The sequence below is a fragment of the Pleurodeles waltl genome, chromosome 2_1 (assembly GCF_031143425.1).
Source record: "Pleurodeles waltl isolate 20211129_DDA chromosome 2_1, aPleWal1.hap1.20221129, whole genome shotgun sequence".
In the NCBI taxonomy this organism is placed as follows: domain Eukaryota; kingdom Metazoa; phylum Chordata; class Amphibia; order Caudata; family Salamandridae; genus Pleurodeles; species Pleurodeles waltl.
Window position 1 is genome coordinate 832,779,073 of NC_090438.1, and position 21,011 is coordinate 832,800,083.

The window sequence follows — 21,011 nt, forward strand, 5'->3', positions numbered from 1 at the left end:
GTTCCTCCTATTTTTAACATATCCCTATATCTGTAATCCTTTCTAGATATTGTTTGATCATCAGTTGCCGCTAAGTTTGTGTATTCTGTTTCCATTTCTACTTTTATGGCATTCTGGCAGAAATAAAAGGCTGAATTTAAGAAAAGTGGCGCTGCATCCAATGCGCCACCTCTGAATCCAATGCGCCGCCTCTGACGCCAATATGTGTGCACCGTATTTATGATACGGCACACCATGGCGGTATCAGGAACAATAGCATCAAAATGTTTGATGCTATTGTGGCGCTTTGCCCACTAGTGTCAAAAATGTTGACGCTAGTGGAGCAAAGTGCAAGGAGGCCCATTGATTACAATAGGTGCGTCCTTTTAACACCTGCTTTCAGGAGGCATTAAAAATGTTGCCAAAAATGGCGCTATTAAATCTTGTAAATTTCATGGTGCCATTTTTGCTGGCCTCCTTGTGCCGGAACACCCCCTTAGCATACATTATGCCTGGCACATGCATAATGTGGTGCAAACTGTCACAAAGTGGTGCAATGCATGCATTGAACCACTTTGGAAATATGGGATAGGAAAAAGGCTGCCTTAGTGTAAAAAAAAGAAAGGACAACAAGGCAGTGCTAAAGTGGCACAAGGGGCTCTTAAATCTGCCCCCAAAGTGTTTACCTACCTACTAAGTTGTTTGTGAAAGCTATCTTTGAAATAACAACTGCTGATTCTCGAACACTGCAGGGGTTAGTGTGAAAGGATGGAGGCCGAACAGGAAAGAAGAAAGCCCCTTGCTGTGTGCTGAAGTTGCTATTCATCCTTTCTCTCAACAATCACGCTGGCACGTAATGTTAAAATATATTCTGCCACAAGCAGGGCTCACAAGATGGGCTTAAGGGCCAAGGAAAGAGATTAGAATGCGGATTTGTTGGGTGATAAGAGCCTCATTTATGAGGCCCTTGTGCCACTGAAGTGTCACTTTTAGCAACACTCCGGTGGCGCAATGCCTTGGGCCATATTTACAAGGCGGCGTTAAGCACTTTTTGTGGCTTATTGCCACCTTCTAAATACGGCCCCTTTACACACATCACTTAGGGGCATATTTAAGAGTCTCTAGCGCCACTGGAGCGTCACTTTTCGTGATGCTCCTGTGGTGCTATGCCCTGCACTGTATTCACAAGGTGGCGTTAAGCAACATTTTGTGGCTTAACACCACCTTGTAAATATGGCCCCTTTACATGCAGCATTTTGCGTGGAAGGGGCGTGTAATTGATGTTGCTGTGGGCGTGCCACAGCAACACCCATTGCATTTTGACACTACCTCAGATTTACACGTTTTCGTAAACCTGAGGCAGTGCCAAGATCTAACACCACCCCTGGGGTGGCATTAGAGTGGCAAAACAAGGAGAAATGCTTTCATTTCTCATTGTTTTTTGCTCTTTCTATGTGTGCTGCATGGTGCAGCATACATAGAAAGAGCACATCACCATTCAACATTGTTTTTTTGCAGGAAGGGGATCCTTCCTGCACAAAATTAATCTCTCCCTCAATGCAGCCATCCTTGCACTATGGTATAAGGGTGGCTGCGCTGGCGCACAGCAGCAAATTTAGCCCTGGCGCAGGGGGAAACACAGGAGTGCGCCGTATTCTAGTAAATACGGCACATCCCTGCGTTTTGAAAATGACAGGGCACGATGCTGCCAAATTTGGCGCAGCTTCGTGCACCGTCATTTTCTATTAAATCTGCCCCTTAGTGTGGGAGAGGTGTGCAATGGGTGTTGCTGTGGGTCTTCCACTGCAACACCCATTGCATTTTGACACTGCCCCAGATTTATGAGTAAACCTGAGGCAGCACCAAAACCTAATGCCACTCAGGTGTGGCGTAACCATGGCGTAATGAGGAGAAATACTTTTATTTCTCTTTGTTTTTGCTTTCTGTATTCTGCAGCACACATAGAAAGAACAAAACACCATGAATGAGTGTTTATGTGTGGGAAGGTGTCCCTTCCTGCACATAAACAATCATTAAATAATGACGAATTGCTACTTCCATGTGTGCTGCAGAGTTCAGCACATATAAAACGAGCAAATCGCCATTATTGATTGTTTATATGCAGGAAGGGATACCTTCCTGCACATAAATAATCATTCCATGCAATACAGGCACACTTGCTCTATGGTGCAAGGGTTCCTGTGTTGGTGCTAAGCAGCTAGATTTAGCACCAGCACTAGGGGTAATTATTGTAAATACGGTGAATCCCTGCGTTTCTGAAGTGCTGCAGCATGGTGCTGTGCCACTTCCTCGTAAATGTGGCCCTAAGTGAGAGAAAGCATGTTATTGTATGAAATAGCCCACATTTTTAAGGCTTATCAAACAGAGAGTGGAGGGAGTGTGTGTGCGTTTTGTCTGTGCGTGTAAAAATTCCTAGTGGAATCCTACAGACACCTCACCATATCCGGGTGAAAGCATCTGCACCCAACTGTTTATCCCAAAATACATTTATTAGGGGGATGTGCCATCCCAAATAGCCCCCTCCCCTAAGCTACGCCCCTGACATCCACACAAGTGGAATGAATGTCTCAGACAAAGATTTGCCTTTCCTTTAGCACCGTCTGAAATAAAAAAAATACCTACTCCTAACCAGCACAGCTTGCAGGGATAGGTGACTGTATTAATCTGAACAGTGTATTGAGAAATAACTGTACTGTTCAATTAAACGTGTGCCTTTTTTGATTTTTTGATTTTGAAGTGCTGACCCATTTCATGCCTGTCTCATTTTGGACACCACGTAGATTTCTCTGAACACAGAACACCTTTATGCTTCAGATCAAACGAACGAATAATCGAATAATAATATTGTCTGCTTCTGCATTTATCACAGTTCATTCTAAGAACAACAAAGCTTGTGGTGACTGAAGTTCTACCGGCACCAGATGTGTACGTACACTTGCGCGCAAACACGCATGCGCACACAATACCAATCACTGTGCACTCAGGACACAAATCTCTCCAGTTGTCCATTATAGAGGATTATAGGCTTTGAAATGCATTATCCGAATTCAATTTAAAATAACATTAACAAAGCCAATAAGTATGTATTTATAAGAGCAAAAACCTCTGCAGACAGGGAATATTCTGGTAGAGTAACGTGCAGGTGTTGTCATATTGTGTGTGTCTGTGTGTGTTTGAATGTTTTGACGCACACGTGTTAGCGGGGATACCTCTGCGCCGTTTGTGAGTGTTTGTCTATCCCTGTGTGAGGGAAAATGGAGGACTCTTTAACCAATTTTAAACAATTTCGTTTCTTCAGTGACTTTCTAAATAATTTCGACTACTTTGCAGGGCATGCCATTGAATATCTATTGTTTATCATCGAGTGTCTGATATGTATATATATTTCGAGTTGTTCCGGTCTGTACCAGAGTAGCACAGCTACATGATCTGGCAGCTCAATATACTCCAGAACTGGATGTTTGAATGTCATTTCCAAGCCACAGTGACTCACACATTTAAATGTCATCTTACTGAAAGTCATTTGACTAATCAAACATTGCATGATTCATCATTATATTCAGAGGATATCATTTGCTTTTAATCAGCATCTGCATCTGGTGATACGAAACTGCACAGTAGGCGCAAATATAGAAAGGTGGGCCACAAAAATATCCGAATGTGACTTTTCAATCAGAGAGTTCTTCTCCCCTCCTTTGTAACCTTTAAATTATACTGAATTAATATTTTACAGCATCGATCTGACCTAGCAAACTGTGCTTAAAGTCTGTTATGTAGAATATTGCTGGTGGCTGGTGAAAAGAAACGAGAGGAGGAGAAAAGAAAAGAAAGAGAAAAGAAAATTGCACCAGGAGTGAGATTTGGTAAAGTTGAAAGGCCTAATTTTCAACTTGTTATATTCAGAAAGAAAACAGTAATTGTTCAGATATCCTGTTGCAGCTGTAAAGAGCAGATATGAATTCACAGAATCAGAATCTGAAAACATTTACGCCCATCAATAACAGCTACGGGCGGATTCTTAAAAAACAAGTAATCAGCACCAAGAGCTTTTCTCTGTTGTTTGGATGTTGACTTTTTCAAATTCCCAAATCCTCCCTGCAGTGCTCCCGAAAAACGGAGACTCACGCATGTTTCTAGGAATACTTCTGGAAATGTTTATCATTTTCCAGTTACGTGCATTCCATGGCAGTTCTGCAATAGTTGCAACAACTTGCATTTTCAATTAAAATAATAATAAAAGTATTTTGTCATACACCACTTCATAAATCATTTCTATCGTTTCTGAGCTCTGCAAGTAACAGTTGGCATCATTTTATGTCAAGAACGGAGGCTCCTATTATGCTTCTCTAACTTGCTTTATTTTAAATAGCAGCAGTCAAGAAAACTACAACTCCCATGAGGCTTAACAGTCCAAAGCCAATGGGAGAAGAACAGGAATAACAGATGCACCAATCACTATACACGGTGCTACGTAACCACTAAGCTTGACTGCGACTAGCCCTCTTTCTTGCTGCTCGCAGTCAAGATAAGTGGTGTTTTTATTCTCTCTTACATACTTTCAGTGTTTATTGTAGATATATTTTAATTATTTGTTATACACGAGCGCTCACTTAGCTCTGCGCTCAAACAGTCTTCACTGCATGCGTTTCCGCTCCTCGCAGCGTTTCTATCAGCCCTGAGGCTTCGTGAGCTGCGCTCACGCGCGTCTTGAGGCATTTTGCTTCCATTATACGAACGTTCTAAAACGAACGCTCCTTACCGCCGTGTGCCGGTTTTTTCTTCTCACACGCTGTTTGGAGTCCGGGAGCCTCGCCTCCTCTTCCTAGCTCTCGCATTATCCTTTTCTTGACCTGGACACGCCTTAGGGGTGTGTATATACCTTTATCCTCCCATTACTTCCTGGTTGTTTTTTTTTTTTTTAACCCTTTCTGCAAGGGCTCTTTTTCTTTCTCCCTGATACAATTGTATTGGTTTTGCCTGTACCATTCCCTTTATAATGGATCCTCAGGATTCTCCATCAGCCAATATGGAAGATTTTGGAACCCTCATTAATGAGGCTGTGGTAAAAGCTGTTTCAGCTTCTATGTTAAAAATGTCAAAAAAAATTGAGACCACTGTTCAAAACATGGTCCACAAATCCTTCCTGGCCCATTTTGCGGGGGATAGCAGAAAAAGAAAATACAAGGATTTGTCTATCCAAAAACCATCCGCTAGCGCTGTTTTGACTGGTGAAGCTTCTTCACCCATGGATGAGGACGATTTTCCTCCCAGGCCTCCTTCTCAGGAGGGGAATAGTAATGTTTTCATTAAATGCAAATCTAAGGTTAAACATTCTGTTACAGCGCCAAAACAAATTGTAATCTACCACATTTCAGATACCGATGACGACGTCGGTGATGCAGATGAGGCAGATGACGCCTCTGACATATGGGGTTCACAGTCTCAGGCTTCCCCTGCTAAAAAGCCTAAACTAAATGTTTCGGACCCGTTCTTTGCCAAAACCATTTTAGACGCGGATGGTAACCCCATGTTCGACCCATCACTCCTACATCACCCTAACTCCACAGAGTGGTCTCCTTCTTCTCACATGGGTAAATACATTGCTTCCAGGTTGAGAGTTCCTCTTGATAAGCAGACAAGGTCTAAATTGAGATCTGAATGCCCCAGACCATCACTTTTTTCCCAGATTACAGCGACCCCTACAATTGACGATTCTATCCTTACCTTTTTCTCCAAATTCGGAAAGGACCCCCGTAAGGGGGTAGATAAAGCCTGGTCAAGTTGCCAGGACAAACTGCTGGATGTAGTGGGTCCTTTGGCTCGTAATTTAGATCTCGCTGAATCAGCAAGAATGGATGAGGCAGACATTGATCCGGCTGAGCTATCCTTATTGGCACAGAGAGCCTTTTGTCTCCTTGGCAACGCTAACGCCTCCATAATTCATGAGAGAAAGAAAGGTTTACTCCTAAAATTGGACCCCAAGTTGTGAAATCTGGCCAACATGGATCCCGGCGTTAAAGCTGATGTTTATCTTTTTGGGGATACCTATGTTAAAGACTTGGGAAAATTCGTTTCTACTTTTTCCTCAATTGACAAGGCTCAACAAAACATCAAAAAAGTGTTCAATCATCGGGTTTTTGCCAGGGCCGGTACAGGCAGGAGCCGCTCTACCGGCCGTTCCTTCCAGGGAAACAGAGGCTCCTATTACTCCTCTCAGTCCACCTATCCATCTCAAGCCTACAAGCCCCAGTTCTACCCTCAACGTGGCAGAGGCTACAGAGGTCGTGGGCAGCGTGGATTCCGATCCCACAACAACCAAGGTAAGCCCTGTTTCTGGCCTTACTCCAATAGGGGGACGACTTCGTCATTTCACCCAAAAATGGCGCACGCTGCCTTCAGATCCTTGGGTTCTCAATACCATTATGGGTTCCCAAATAGAGTTCTATGCCACTCCCTTCCAAAGGTACTTTCCCCCTCGTTTTTCTACAGAGATGTCTTCCCTGATTTCAGAAGAAATAGCTTTGTTGCTTTCAAAGCGAGCCATCCAAAAAGCCCCTCTAGATTCCTCTGGTTTCCTCAGCTCTCTCTTTCTGGTGCAAAAGAAAAGCAAAAAGTTCAGGCCTGTGATAAATCTCAGGGATTTCAATCAGTTTGTCGTTTATCGACACTTCAAGATGGAGACCATTATCCATCTCAGGGACATTCTCCTTCCCTGCGATTTCATGGTACGTCTAGACCTTCAGGACGCATACCTTTCAGTTCCCATTCATCCAAATCACAGGAAATACCTTCAGTTTCAATGGCTAGGCCAGACGTATCAATTTTCCTCCCTTCCATTCGGCCTTTCTTCCGCACCGTGGTGCTTCACCAAGTTAATGAAGCCGGTCACGGCTCACCTCAGGTCATTAGGCATCAGACTTCTAATTTCTCTGGACGATATCCTCATACTACACCAGAATCGTGCTACTCTCTTATCTCAGTTACAAATAATTTGTTCCCTTCTCTCCCAACTCGGTTTTCTTCTCAACGAAGCAAAGTCCAATGTTCTCCCTTCTCAAAGAATAGACTTCTTAGGGTTCGAGATAGACTCTTCGTCCGCTACTCTCCATCTCCCATCACAAAAAGTACATACCATAAAATCGGAAATTCGGAAAACACTCAGCAGATCACTGATCTCCCTCAGAACTCTGGCCAGGATTGTGGGCCTTCTGTCGGCTTCCATTCAGGCCATTTTTCCAGGCCCTCTCCACTCCCGTGCTCTCCAGAGACTCAAAATCTGTCATCTCAGAAGAGGTCTTGCTTATTCAGAGATGATAGCTCTCGATCACGAGTCTCGTTTAGAACTCCAATGGTGGATAGACCATTTAGATGCCTGGAACGGCAGGGCTATTTTTCCATCAGCCCCCGATCTTGTGTTAGAATCCGATGCAAGCCTGACGGGTTGGGGCGCCCGTTGTTGCTCAATCTCGACTGGGGGTACATGGTCACTCGAGGAGTCCAGGTTGCACATCAATTATTTAGAGATGCTTGCGGGCTCCTTTGCAATCAAAAGCCTAGCAAAGGACAGGGTGCAGTGTACCATCCTCCTCCGCATGGACAATGTTTCGGCTGTCCGTTACATAAACCATCTCGGAGGGACCAGATCGAAACCCCTAGCAGACCTCGCAAAAAGTCTTTGGGAGTATTGCCTCCTCAACGAGATTTCCCTCTCTGCAGAATATCTCCCAGGTTCCCTCAACCAGACGGCGGACTGGCACTCTCGCTTCCTCAGGGACTACAGCGATTGGAAACTTCATCCCTCAGTTTTTCGTTCTATATGTCGCAAATGGGGCCCTTTTGCCATAGACCTTTTCGCTTCCCGTCTCAATTCCCAGTTACCCCTCTTTTTCAGTTGGCGCCCGGACCGTGTAGCTTTGGCCTCCAACGCTTTTCTACAGGACTGGTCCCAAGCAATCAATTATGCGTTTCCTCCTTTCTTAATGATCACCAGGGTATTGGCCCAGATCAGATGCCAGAAAGCCACATCAGTACTGGTAGTCCCTTTCTGGCAGTCGCAAATGTGGTTCCCACCTCTTTTGGAGTTAGCAATCGATTCCCCTCTTCTTCTCCCGTCATTCCCTTCTCTTCTTCAAGATCCACGCGGGAATCCTCATCCCCTTGTCATCAACAACACGCTTCAGCTCTCGGCATGGAAAGTGTCGGGACTTCCTGACCTTCCGTCCCGATTTCGGATGAAGCTGCGGACCTCATCAGCAAAGCCTGGGCCCCAGGCACCAGAAAGGCATATAGCTCTGCCTGGTCGCTTTGGTCTAGCTGGTGTGTGGGAAGGGACCTCGATCCAGTTTCAGCAGATGTAAATTATGTCATTAATTTCTTAGCGGCGCAAGCTGGTTTAGGTAAGTCATACAGGACGATTAATCTATACCGATCAGCAATTTCCATGCACCATGATCAGATCAATGTCAAACCCGTCGGAGAACATCCTCTCCTTTGTCGCCTGTTAAAGGGAGTAAAATTTTCTTTTCCTCTGTTACCCAAGTACTCAAAGTTGTGGGATGTGAATGTAGTACTGAATCTGTTTTTATCTTGGCAAGATAATTATGAGTTGTCTTTAAAATCACTTTCTGCCAAACTAACCATGTTACTCTGCCTAGTTTCTATCAAACGTTTATCTGATGTTCGAGCGCTGGATGTTTCTTCTTGACAATTTGTCCCTTCAGGTGTATTATTTTCGGTTCATAAACGCACAAAATGTAATCTACATACGGTATTCTACCCATATTTTCCCAATCAACCTAAGTTATGCGTTGGTCAATGTCTTAAATGTTATGAAGAACGCACGGCTGACCTCAGGACGTCTTCCTCTTCCCAGTTGCTCATTTCCTTTTGCAAACCCCACAAACCTGTTGCTTCAGCTACGCTTGCCAGATGGGTTCGCTGGGTTATGTCTCTAGCAGGTATAGATACCTCTGTTTTTGGGGCTCATTCCACTAGGGGTGCGATGGCCTCCAAGGCCTTTTGGGTTCGTTCTAGCTTGGAGGACATTCTGAGGTCAGCCGATTGGTCTAACGATAATGTTTTCAGACCATTTTATTGTAAACCGGTACATACTGCAACTTTGGTAGTGATTAATATGCTTTAAAAAAGCATAATAGGAGCCTCCGTTCTTGACATAAAATGTAGATTTTCCTAGTAATTTATGACGGAAAGTCTTAATTTTATTAAAGACACGGAGGTGAGTATTATCTCGCCTCGAGTCGGACAAACTTTCCTAATTTTTGTCCTTTCCCTCCCTTACAGCAACATCTACAACAGCGCAACCAGCTACCTGATCGGGCCCTGGTTATGCCGAACTCAACTGTTCCTTTTGATCTCCAGGCTTCATTTCAGCGGAATTCACCGAACATCTCCCGACTTTCTCCTCGTCTCTTCTTTTGCCTGCACTTACTTCAGGAACTTTGTTCTTTGGTTCTGGCAGTTGCAATCATTTTGACTATTTTTCCGTTGTTTTCACGCATAGACTAAACCCTCGCATCAAGAAAGACGGCTGGTCGCAGTCAAGCTTAGTGGTTACGTAGCACCATGTATAGTGATTGGTGCATCTGTTATTCCTGTTCTTCTCCCATTGGCTTTGGACTGTTAAGCCTCATGGGAGTTGTAGTTTTCTTGACTGCTGCTATTTAAAATAAAGCAAGTTAGAGAAGCATAATACTCGCCTCCGTGCTTTAAAAAAATTAAGATTTTCCGTCATAAATTACTAGGAAAATCTACATTATCCATGTTAATGTTACCCAGTTTATCGATCTTGAAGAATGGCAGACTTTGTACCAGTTCACCACTTCTGTTAGCAACAAGCATGTACCTCAGTAATCCATCTTTTTGATCATCCTAATTGCTTGCATAGGGTACAGATGTGCAAAAATTGCAATTTTATTTTTTCTCATCTGGGAAACTTGATTTAACCTCCAAAAGAATCCCTTCCTCTACCTCTTCACTAATTCCCCACTTTCAATAGAGAAATTGATTTACTTCTGTTCCTGAAGAGTAAACGTCTACGTGATTTCACTGTTGGAATAGGTCATAGAGAAGATTGTGAATAACCTTACAGGGAATCCCCATCCTGGATCACCCACTCTGAGCAGATTGGAAACCTAATGTTGTTTAATACTATACCATAATGGAATAATATCAGGAATGATTAAGTGCCTTTATGAATGTAAATCAGTGCTTAATTTGTGCTGGTGTCTGATTGGGCTTGGCACCGGCATTTGTTTCTTAGCACTGGCACCTTTTTTGACATTCCACGATATGGCTGCATTGTCAACTTTTCAATAAAAGTTTAAACAATAATATCAGCAAGCTCATGTAATTCTGATGACTTGGGATAATTTGGACTATTTCATTTGGACTAATTCATGTTTGCAAATTCAAAAATGAAAGTGAGTTTTCTTTTCAAGCCTTTTGTATTAAAGTTCAGCTTACAAGCACTAATGGTTTTCATTATCGACCTGGCTGTGGACACGTATGCCAACTGGGGAAGCAGGACTGACTACTACGATAGTTTGTGAATGTTCTGTCATAAGGATGAAAATTGGGTTTAAAAAAATCTAAACAACCTCATATATCAAGGGTGAGAGGGAGGGAGTTGCCACCAGCCATTTAAGACTTGACCTTACCTACATTAATACGGCAATTGCAACACCATTACCATGTGACATAGCTACTAAGGGCCTCATTTACAACTTCTTGGTGCAGGACAATACCACAGGGCTTCTTGTTGCACTGCCCTGCATCAAAAGGAAATGGCGGGAATGTGCAGTATTAATGCCATATGGTGCATTCCTGTCCTTTCTGCCTTTGCCAGTGCACAAATTGGTGCCTAGCGCCAACACCGGTACCCTTGCACCATGGTGCAAGGGTGTCTGTGTTGTTTGCAGAATAATTTTTGTGCAGGAAGGGCCTTCCTGCACAATCAATCAATGGAAGTGTTTTCCTCTTTCTGTGTGTGCTGGAAATTGTAGCACACGTAGAAAGAGGGGAAAAAACGAGGAGAAATAAAGTTATTTCTCCTTGTTACTCCTCCCCAGGGGAGACACACAGTTTTGACACATTTCCAGGTTTACAGATTCTTGTTAATCTGGGAAAGCGTCAAAACGCATGGGTGTTTGCATGGGAAAACCCACTGCAACGCCCATTGAATGCCTCCTTGACATAGAGTAAGGCAATGCAGAGCTTTGCACTGCCTGGCCTTACTCCGTATCTATGAGGCAATGCAAAGCCACGCAGGGTGGCTTTGTGTCACTTCATAGAGATGATTGTGAGGCCTGTGCCACCGGACCTTCATAAAAAGTGATGCTCCAGTGGCACAGGCCTCTTATAAACTAGGCTCCTAATTTAGAGGTATGCTGGAAGATGGGGAATGATGTTCTGAAAATATATTCCACAACCATGCTGTGAACCTTTACATCAGCCATTTAAATTGTTAACCATGTTAACCATTCTTGTTAATTACAGTGAGATGTCTCTATAATTTCCATGATTTCTTAAATACATTGGCACAGTAATAATTGTTTGTACCCTGAATACTGCACATTTATTACAACACTACTGCACTACCAGCAAGTCCTAAATGAGTACCCAGGAAACATTTATCTGGTGGAAACAATACATTTGCTACTATAGCTTTATAGTTGCTACTAGAGCCTCATAGCTGCTACTATAGCCTTATAGCCGGCCTTAAGGGGATTTACTGGCTATTAAAGGTCTGCTCCAGCGTTCAAGGCCTGAGCTGAAGCCAAGAGCCTTTAACACTATGGGGGAACTTTAATGCCAGTATAGCCCACCTAAGGAGGGCTATAAGGCTATTAGAACTTTCTGTCACTAGAGGACAGAATGTTCTAATATATAAAACAAGGGCCTCACGGAGCCTGAGGGGATTGAAATCCCCTCGGGCTCTGTGAGGATTAGTTCACAGCAACAGCTGAGAAAATAAACATTGGAATGTTGGTGCTCCGGGCTTTTACCTGCCATTAAAAGCCCTGAGCACTCCATTGTTTTCAATGGAGCTCCCAACATTCCAGTGTTCTAACACATCCTAGATCTGAGTCACAAATATTTTGCTATGAGTAGGTGTGGCTTACTCTGACACCTGCATTCCAGGAGTACTCCTGGCTTACTCTTGATTTACTCCTGCAACTCAGTTATAAGCCAGGAAGACTCCAAAAGTAAATCACAACCAATTATTTTTGAGTCGGGTCCAGGCTGTCAAATTCTTCTGTGTTTGTTTTTGCTAGTGTAAGTGGGCAATGCTGGCATACATAAAATCCTAGTGCAACATTAGTTAATCAACTCAAAGTAAATCAATTCTGGTTTTCTGTAAGCGTCCGATGTGTTGCACTGCATAGCATTTGTTTTCAATCCTACAGTTAAGTGTGAAAGGGTATTTGGGCCAGATTAAAAAAAATAGCATTTGAAAAACTGGGAATTTACCAATGAAGCCTTCTTTAAGGAATTATCAAAGTGTTTCAAGGGTACACCTGAGGAGCTGTCACTGTCATAGTTTGACTTTTAAAGGATGCACACACACAAATCCAATTTCCTCCCCTGAAATGTACCAGGTTACCCTTCTGTATGTGGCAATTTGGAGTTAAGTTGCATTTGAGCTTGGTGGCTCGCTTTTTTGCTGTTTCTAACTAAGGAAACATTTTGCCCATCGAGAAAAGCCATCCCCTACACCTGCATACATATTGACGCTGTTCCCTTCCTCACATCATTACACTGAAAACAGATTTACTCCAGCCTTAGGCACAGGGAAATCTGCAACTTTTGAGATGTTTGAGAATACCCTCAGTCTTGCATGTGATAACCTGTCCCATCTTAGATAATTTAATTGTCTGGGACTCGTTTTAGGCCAATGAATCTTTTGACCCTGATTGAAGACACCTTAGGACGAGACAACTAATCAACATATAAATCACTAGGTCAATAATTTTCTCAATATTCAATATGTGAAGGTAAAACAATCTAGATAAATACATCAATAAAGTTTGATCACTCCATGACCCTCCAACCATGAATGACCACACACAAATTTGTATGATTTACGTTATTTTATTCCCTATTGGTTACACTCTACTAGCAAGTTTATTAGTCTCAAAACCAGAAAACACATCAGTAGTGTCACAATATGACAACTAGAATAAGATTTCATCAAGGCAAAGATCATAAACATTAGAACAAAGCACGACGTCAACATGGATTAACTTTAGCAGAGCATCATTAGCACATTATTCAACAAAGCATTGATTCAGTCATTTGTCTATTTGCGTCCGTTTAATGAACTCCTTAACTAACCTCGAATTAGCATTAGCATGTTGGGCTTCATGCAAAGCAATTTAGCAACACAAATTTAGAAAACAGCTAACTAAGGTCTCTATCAAAAGGTAGCAGTTGGTACCTAGAAAGGAAAGGCAAACAGACAATTACAATTTCATTACCATATAGTTACCCTCCATAATGGGTCAGCATACGGAGTCAGTCTTTGTCCTCAGGACATCAGTTGATCGGCCAAGAAACACAGCAAAGTTCAGCAAGACAGGCAATACGGGACACTTCCCTCTTAAGGAGGAAAAGTATGAATCGGGCAAGGACAAAGATAAGGATGCTTCGAAGAATTAAACCGCAAAGTCTTTAAGACAGAGTGACAAAGTGTCTAGGCAGTAGCAAAGGCACATAATGGCTGATTTCTCCTCGTGTCATAAGATTATATCAAACTTGTTGTACAGTCCCCTAATTTCCAATTGGGCAAAATTTGGTGCACCATTATCTCCATCCAATGATCAGGTAATCACCTCATTAGAATTGTCACTTTTGAACAGTTCTCACATAGTTTATTGGCTCCTGTAATTGACGTCTCCAACGGATAGAATGTCAGGTACAAATTTTAGTCTCTCAGGCTCAGTCAGTGGTTCCATTGTCTTTACCTGTTGAATGTTTACACTGTTGCATTCAGCAAGAATGTCTCCTTGAGCAAGTCGAGTCTCATGAGAAAGAATTTACTATGGTTACACACATCTTCTAGCTTCTGGAAAAGTACGGCTACATGTCCTTCAGTAAGTCAGCACATTGCACGTTAGAAAAACACATTTAATATGAGACCGGCAGCTAGGCCCCGACTCATGCTAATTAAGGCCTAGAAATTAATTCAGCAAAAACCTTAACATGTAATTCTCAATGCTAACATAAATCATACATTATCACATTAATAATTCATTAATAGTCAATTTCATAAATCATCGTATACATTGGTGACCACTCCCAGTGGGCACATTTCAAACACGCATTTAGTGAAACACAGTAATACAATTTCTATGCGGCATCATTAGGCATTAATTTGCAAACATTTCATGTTAATTTTGATTATAATAACTACACTCCAACAATCCCTCCTCTGATGACACTTGTCATCACACAAATCTATTCTTCAACAATCCTTCACCTTTTCAATTCCTTCATTTCGATTTCCTCTTTCTGCTTCGCCTTTTCGTATTTTGCTCTGAACATTTTCCTCTTTTCTTTTCCTCCCTCCTCGCTTTATATTTTGCCCATTTTATTTTACTTCTTTCGCAAATTTTGCTTAGCACCCATAGTCCAAATAAACAAGCCAAAACAATTACTATTCCCTGTATTAGTTTTCCCAAGAACCCATGCGAAAGACCACTGAACCAACTTCCCACACACGCAAATCCTTCTCCAACCTTTTCCCAGACTCCTGGTTCTTTCAGTTCAGTTCTTTCAGTTCCTTCAAATCTGCACTATCTCTTGTTAGGTTAGTAACCATACTTCTAATCTCATTACTATTGTCCGGTATGTAGGCACAGTGGCGCTCATTAAACATCTTACAGACTCCGCCACTTTTCGCTAAAAGGATGTCTAAAGCAAGCCTATTTTGGAGATTCATAGCCCTCTCCGCAGCAAGTTCAGTATCCATGAGGAGTATAGCCCCTGTGAAGTTTGTCAGCATGTTATCCACAATAGTACACAACTTTCGAATCTTTATGGAGTTCAAAACAACTCCCACTGAAGGAATTATTGCTCCAAATATGTGTCCTACTACACCAGCATCAGTTTCTCTCTTTTGTCTAGCACAAAGTAATTCCGTCATTTTCGGAAATTTCTTTAAATCATCTAGTTGATAAATCGTTGGAAAAACTATTCCCAAATAACATGTCCCATACCATCCCTTTGGAAGACGGTCATAAGCACTAAGTCCACAAATATAATAGACCCCTGGGATCGCTTGATCCATTCCATTTAGCATGAAAGCCCATTTATTCTGAAACAAAAACACATGCTTACACTCACTCGTCCCCACAAACACAGAGTCATAATATGACTTTGGTCGCGTTATGCAAAGCCTACCTACATGTTTTGCATATAAAGCTAGCTTCCCTTGTTCCCTAACCCCATTATTACTATTACTAAGGAATGATTGTTGCTACAAGCCCTTTTCTAATTTCCCCTTTAAAACCCTCCTTCTATCTTCAGTGTGATCTAGAAAGCTCTTTTCTACAGGTGTAAGCAAGCATGTCAAATTATTGCGGTGCGCATATGAAGCACTAATTGTCGTTCTGGGTTCAAAGAATCCCTTAATCAACTTTATAGCAGAATACTTAGCTACACTATTCAAAACTTCTATGATAGGCATATAAGTAAGAGAACACTAAATCATAATTTGAGTAGAAATATTGCACTTCTTCTTGATTATAAAAACGCATTAGTAACAAACTACAACTAATCCCGTAGGTTAATGGCAAGCTGTGATAGGTAACTCCCTCTTGGACTGAAAGAGGAATTTGTGTACACACATAACAAGCCTTTGCGTCCATAGTGTCAACATACTCACTCAGCAAGTGATAGAAAACATTAATAGACAGCTCCCCTTTTGTATTAGTTTTGCATGCAAATACTTTGTATCTTGCTCAAACGTATCCCATGGTGTTAATGTAGCAGTCTCAGAAACTGTAGCATTGTTAGCTTCACTCTCATCCATCAAACGCATTTCCCCAAACAGAGCTATAATGAATATCACACACACAACACCCAAAGCAATACCCAAACGCTTATTCCCCTCTACGTCATCTCCTGATCTAGGCATGATCTATAAAGAATCAGAAAGTAAAGTACTACGAACGTAATCAACTAATAGGAGGATGGTTAATAACTTTTCCACAAAGCTGATGCAAAAGTCTTTCTTCAGCAAGTATTTACAGCTCTATCATTCACTCCAGGGCCTTTGTCAATCGAGTAAGCAGCTTGTCACAATCGGCTTTTTCAAAAGTCAATTCAGGTTAACAGTGTCACATCCGGTAACTTTCATTAGTCTCTTTTCCCAGGTTTCCCTTTATTCAATTTCAGCTTAATACAGTCTCTTTTATTTATCGCCAACTTCAGGTACCATAATATTGACCTTGAACTTCACGATCAAAACAGAAAGCCAAGAACTCTTGTTGCCACTCAGCTGTCATTGCATAAGCCCACTCTGGACCTGCGTATCTTCTGTTTGCAATTTTCTTTCTTTTCAGCTTGCGGTCACCCTGTAATTCTCCTTCACTCAGATCTTCTTTCCTTGTGGTATCGACCTCTTCCTCTATTGCATCATTAATGACCACTTTCCCTTTCTCAGTTTGCGATTCTGGCCACTTATCTCCTCTCAGTGTCCTTCTACTGTTTGGCTTTTCAGGTCGCTGTTCAATGCCCTCCTCTTGTGCAATGGTGTTTTCTCTTGATGGATGTGCAGGTGGCTCAGGAGGAGTCTGAACACTTTGATTATCTTCCGCCTCAACTCCTTCGCCTTCTGGGTCTGTCAGGGGTTCAACTTCAAACCTGTATCCGTCTGCTTCTGGGAGAACCTCTCTTTGTGTCGGTTCCCCTGGTGCCTCAGTTGAGATAGGCTCACCGTCACCCTTCTGGATCTTATTTGCTGTTTGAGTGACCAAGCCGTCCTCAACGGGCTCTCCTTCAGTCTCAGTTCCCCTTTGATTACTCTCTGGCCCTGAGACTTCCTTCTCTGTAGCTGTTAGTTTCGACAACTCAATTTCCTCATCAGTTGGACACGTCACCTTCTTTGTGTGACTGGCATGTATCCAGTTTGGAATTCCCTCAAATTTCACAGCAGTAGTAGTTGTCAGTATCACTTGATATGGCCCCTTCCAACGCGGCTCCAAACACGACTTCCTCACGTGTTTCTTGACAACAACCCAGTCACCGGCTTTCAGGTTGTGACCTGGATCATTTATCGGTGGCAGTGTGGTTGCTTCCACCTGGTGAGAGAAAGAGCGGACCACGTCAGCCAGACCCTTGCAGTAGTCCAACACCATATCATCCGTGATATTCACAAGAGCATTTGCAGGCACTGCAGGCAATCTCATAGGTCGGCCCATGAGAATTTCATTAGAAGACAGTCCTGTTTTCTTGTTGGGTGTATTTCTCATTGACATTAGCACTAAGGGCAATGCATCTGGCCATTTCAAATTGGTAGCTGCACACATTTTCGCCATTCTCGACTTCAAGGTACCATTCATCTGCTCCACTAGTCCTGAGGCTTCAGGACGGTAGCTACAATGCAACTTCTGTTCAATGTTCAGTGCGGCACACAAGAGTTTAACCACCTCATTGTTGAAGTGACTTCCTCTATCTGATTCTAAAGAGATCGGGAACCCAAAACGCGGTATTAACTCCCTAAGCAGCAACTTCGCTACTGTGAGACTGTCATTTCTATGTGTAGGGTAAGTTTCAATCCAGTGACTAAAGATGCACACAATCACCAACACATATCTCAGACCTCCACACACAGGCATCTCGATAAAATCCAATTGCATCTTGCTAAATGGACCTCCAGCTCTCCCAATGTGGCTCAAATTCACCACGGTCCCTTTTCCCACATTCATCTGTTGACAGATGATGCAGCTGTGACAGATTACTTTTGCGGCTTGTCTGAATTTTGGATTGAACCAATCGCCTTTGAACAACCTGATCATGGCGTCTCTCCCAATATGTGCTTACCCATGGTAAAACCTTGCAAACTTTGACAAAAGACTGTTTGGCAAAACCATTTTCCCCTCATCTGAAACCCACAATTCATCAGGTCTTTGTACACATTGCATTTTAAGCCAAGAACGTTTCTCTTCTTTGCTGGCACGTCCCTGCAACAATTTTAACTCTTCCATTGTGTCAACCACCCTCAATGCATAACCTGTGCATGTCTCATTTTCGGTTTCAGGTAACAATTCCCACTGATCCTTGAACGATATACAGTTCAATGCACAAAACCTTGCGACTTCATGTGCATATCCGTTTCCCATTGACACAAAGTCTTGTGATTTCACATGAGCGCTGCATTTCACCACAGCAATTTCAAGGGGTAACTGAATCGCTTGTAACAACTCCTTGATTCTGTCACCATTTTTCACTGGAGAACCAGAAGAGGTCATGAAACCCCTCTGTGACCATAACTGGCCAAAATCATGGACAATTCCAAATTTGTATCTGCTGCCAGTATAGATAGCCACTTTTAGTTTGTCAGCGGCATGGCATGCCCTAGTAAGAGCAACCAATTCAGCCACTTGAGCAGAATACACTCTCTTAAGCCAAGATGCTTCCAGGATACCGGTGATAGTAGGAGTACTGAGAGCCGGATACGCTGTGTGTACTGAGTCTCTCAGGCATGAACCATCAACAAAGATAATGTAATCATTCTCTTTCAATTGAGTATCTTTAATGTCAGGTCTCGGTTTGGTGCACAGTTCTGTTACCTCAAGACAATCATGTTCTACTTCCTCAGCATCATTAACATCTGTATTTTCATTGGGAAGCAAAGTTGCCGGGTTTAACACGGTACAGCATTTGAGTGACACATTTGGTGACCCCAGTATAATTGTCTCATACTTGGTCAATCTAGCATTTGTCATGTGCTGGGTCTTGGATCGGGTGAGTAGTATTTCGAATGAGTGTGGGACCATTACTGTTAAGGGATGTCCCATCACTATGCCTTCACACTGAGTGAGGATCTGACCAACTGCTGCAACTGCACGCAGACAACCCGGTAAGGCTGCTGCGACTGGGTCCAAAGTAGCTGAAAAATATGCTACCAGGCGGTTTGCACCTCCATGGACCTGTGTCAGGACAGACAAAGAACAAGCATCACGTTCATGACAAAACAGTACAAAAGGCTTTGTGTAGTCAGGCATACCTAAAGCTGGAGCCCTGCACATGCACTCTCTCAGTTCAATGAATGCCCTCATCTCTTTCTCGGACCTAGTTAGGGCATCCTGACCATCCTTAACTTCCTTGACAGTCAATCTCACCAAAGGCTTAGAGATAATTGAGAAGTTGGGAATCCACTGGCGACAATAGCCCACCATTCCCAAAAACATCCTCATGTCTCTTTTGGATGTCGGGGGACTCATCTGTAATATGGCTGTCACTCTTTCTTTGGATATTCTTCTTGACCCCTTCTCAATCAGGTGGCCTAAGTACTTCACCTCTTTCTGACAGTACTGTAGCTTCTTTGGGGACACTTTATGTCCGTTCTTTCCCAAATGATTCAGTAAGGCAATAGTATCATACCTGCAGTCATCTTCTGTTTTGGATGCAATCAACAAATCATCAATGTACTGTACTAGAGTCGAATTAAAAGGCAGTTCCAATGACTCCAAATCCCTCTTCAATATCTGATTGAAGATGGAAGGTGATTCTGAAAACCCTTGAGGAATTCAACACCAACTGTAAACCTTATCCAAGAATTTGAAACTGAAGAGAAATTGGCTGTCCTCATGAAGAGGTACAGAAAAGAACGCTTGAGACAAGTCCACAACCATGAACCACTCTGCATTACATGGAACCTGAAACATGATCACGGCCGGATTTGGCACTATGGGGCAACATTTTACCACTATCTCATTAATTTTTCTCAGGTCTTTGACAATTCGAACTTTCCCACAAGGCTTTCTCAGTCCCATTATTGGCAAATTACAAGGGCTGCTCATCATTTCTTTTAAGTCCCCTTGCTTCACAAAGTCTGCAATTATCTGCGTCACCTGTATAAGGACGTCTTGTGCCATGTGGTACTGCGGTACCTGGGGAAACACGGCATTTGGCTTCACCTCTATCTTGACTGGTTCTACTCCTTTTATCAGTCCAACTTCCTTTCCTGTCAAGTCCCACACGTTCTCGGTGACTGTCCCCTGTAATTCGGTTGGAAAATCTGTCACTGTGAACATCGGGAAAAAGCTTATCAAAGGGTACTACTCATCTGTGGTCTCCGCCTCTGGCTCTGAGATCTGACCATCGTCTCCTTCATCATCACTGTTTGTCTGCACCTCAATCCCAGAAGGGACACAGAACTTGAATCACAGACTACAAACCTATGTTATCCCTGGAAGGTACCAATCTCAACTTGGACCGGATCTTTAATTGGATTAGTCAGGAGCTGATTTTCCACTCCTACCACCTTTATAGTACGCCCTGAAAGCGGCAATTTCAGAACCTCTGCACTTCTGACTGTAGAGCGTGTAGCTCCTGTGTCAACCAGGAACGAAACCTTGTGACCCATCACCTTTCCCTGAACATAAGGTCCCCTCTGATCTACTTCTAGGGACGCTGCAAGCCTGCACTTTTCACTATCTGAACAATCATCCGACCATTCATTGTTTATTCCATTCTCACTGTGCAATGGGAACTGTTGTACTGTATTATGTGGACTCATTGATCTATGAACTGTTGAGGAAGCATCACCTGTTGCTGTCCCATCGGAGCTAAAGGCAACTGCATTTGCTGTCTAGGTACCACTGGAATCTGCTGTTGTATTTGCTGAAACTGCGCTGGCTGAACACGTGGCATTTGCATTTTATGCATAGGCTGGAGACCCTGCATCTGAACCATATTATTCTGGAAGTTCGGGTTGGGACCGCTCATTCTTGGACCCCTCACATTTTGAAATGTACCGACATCAT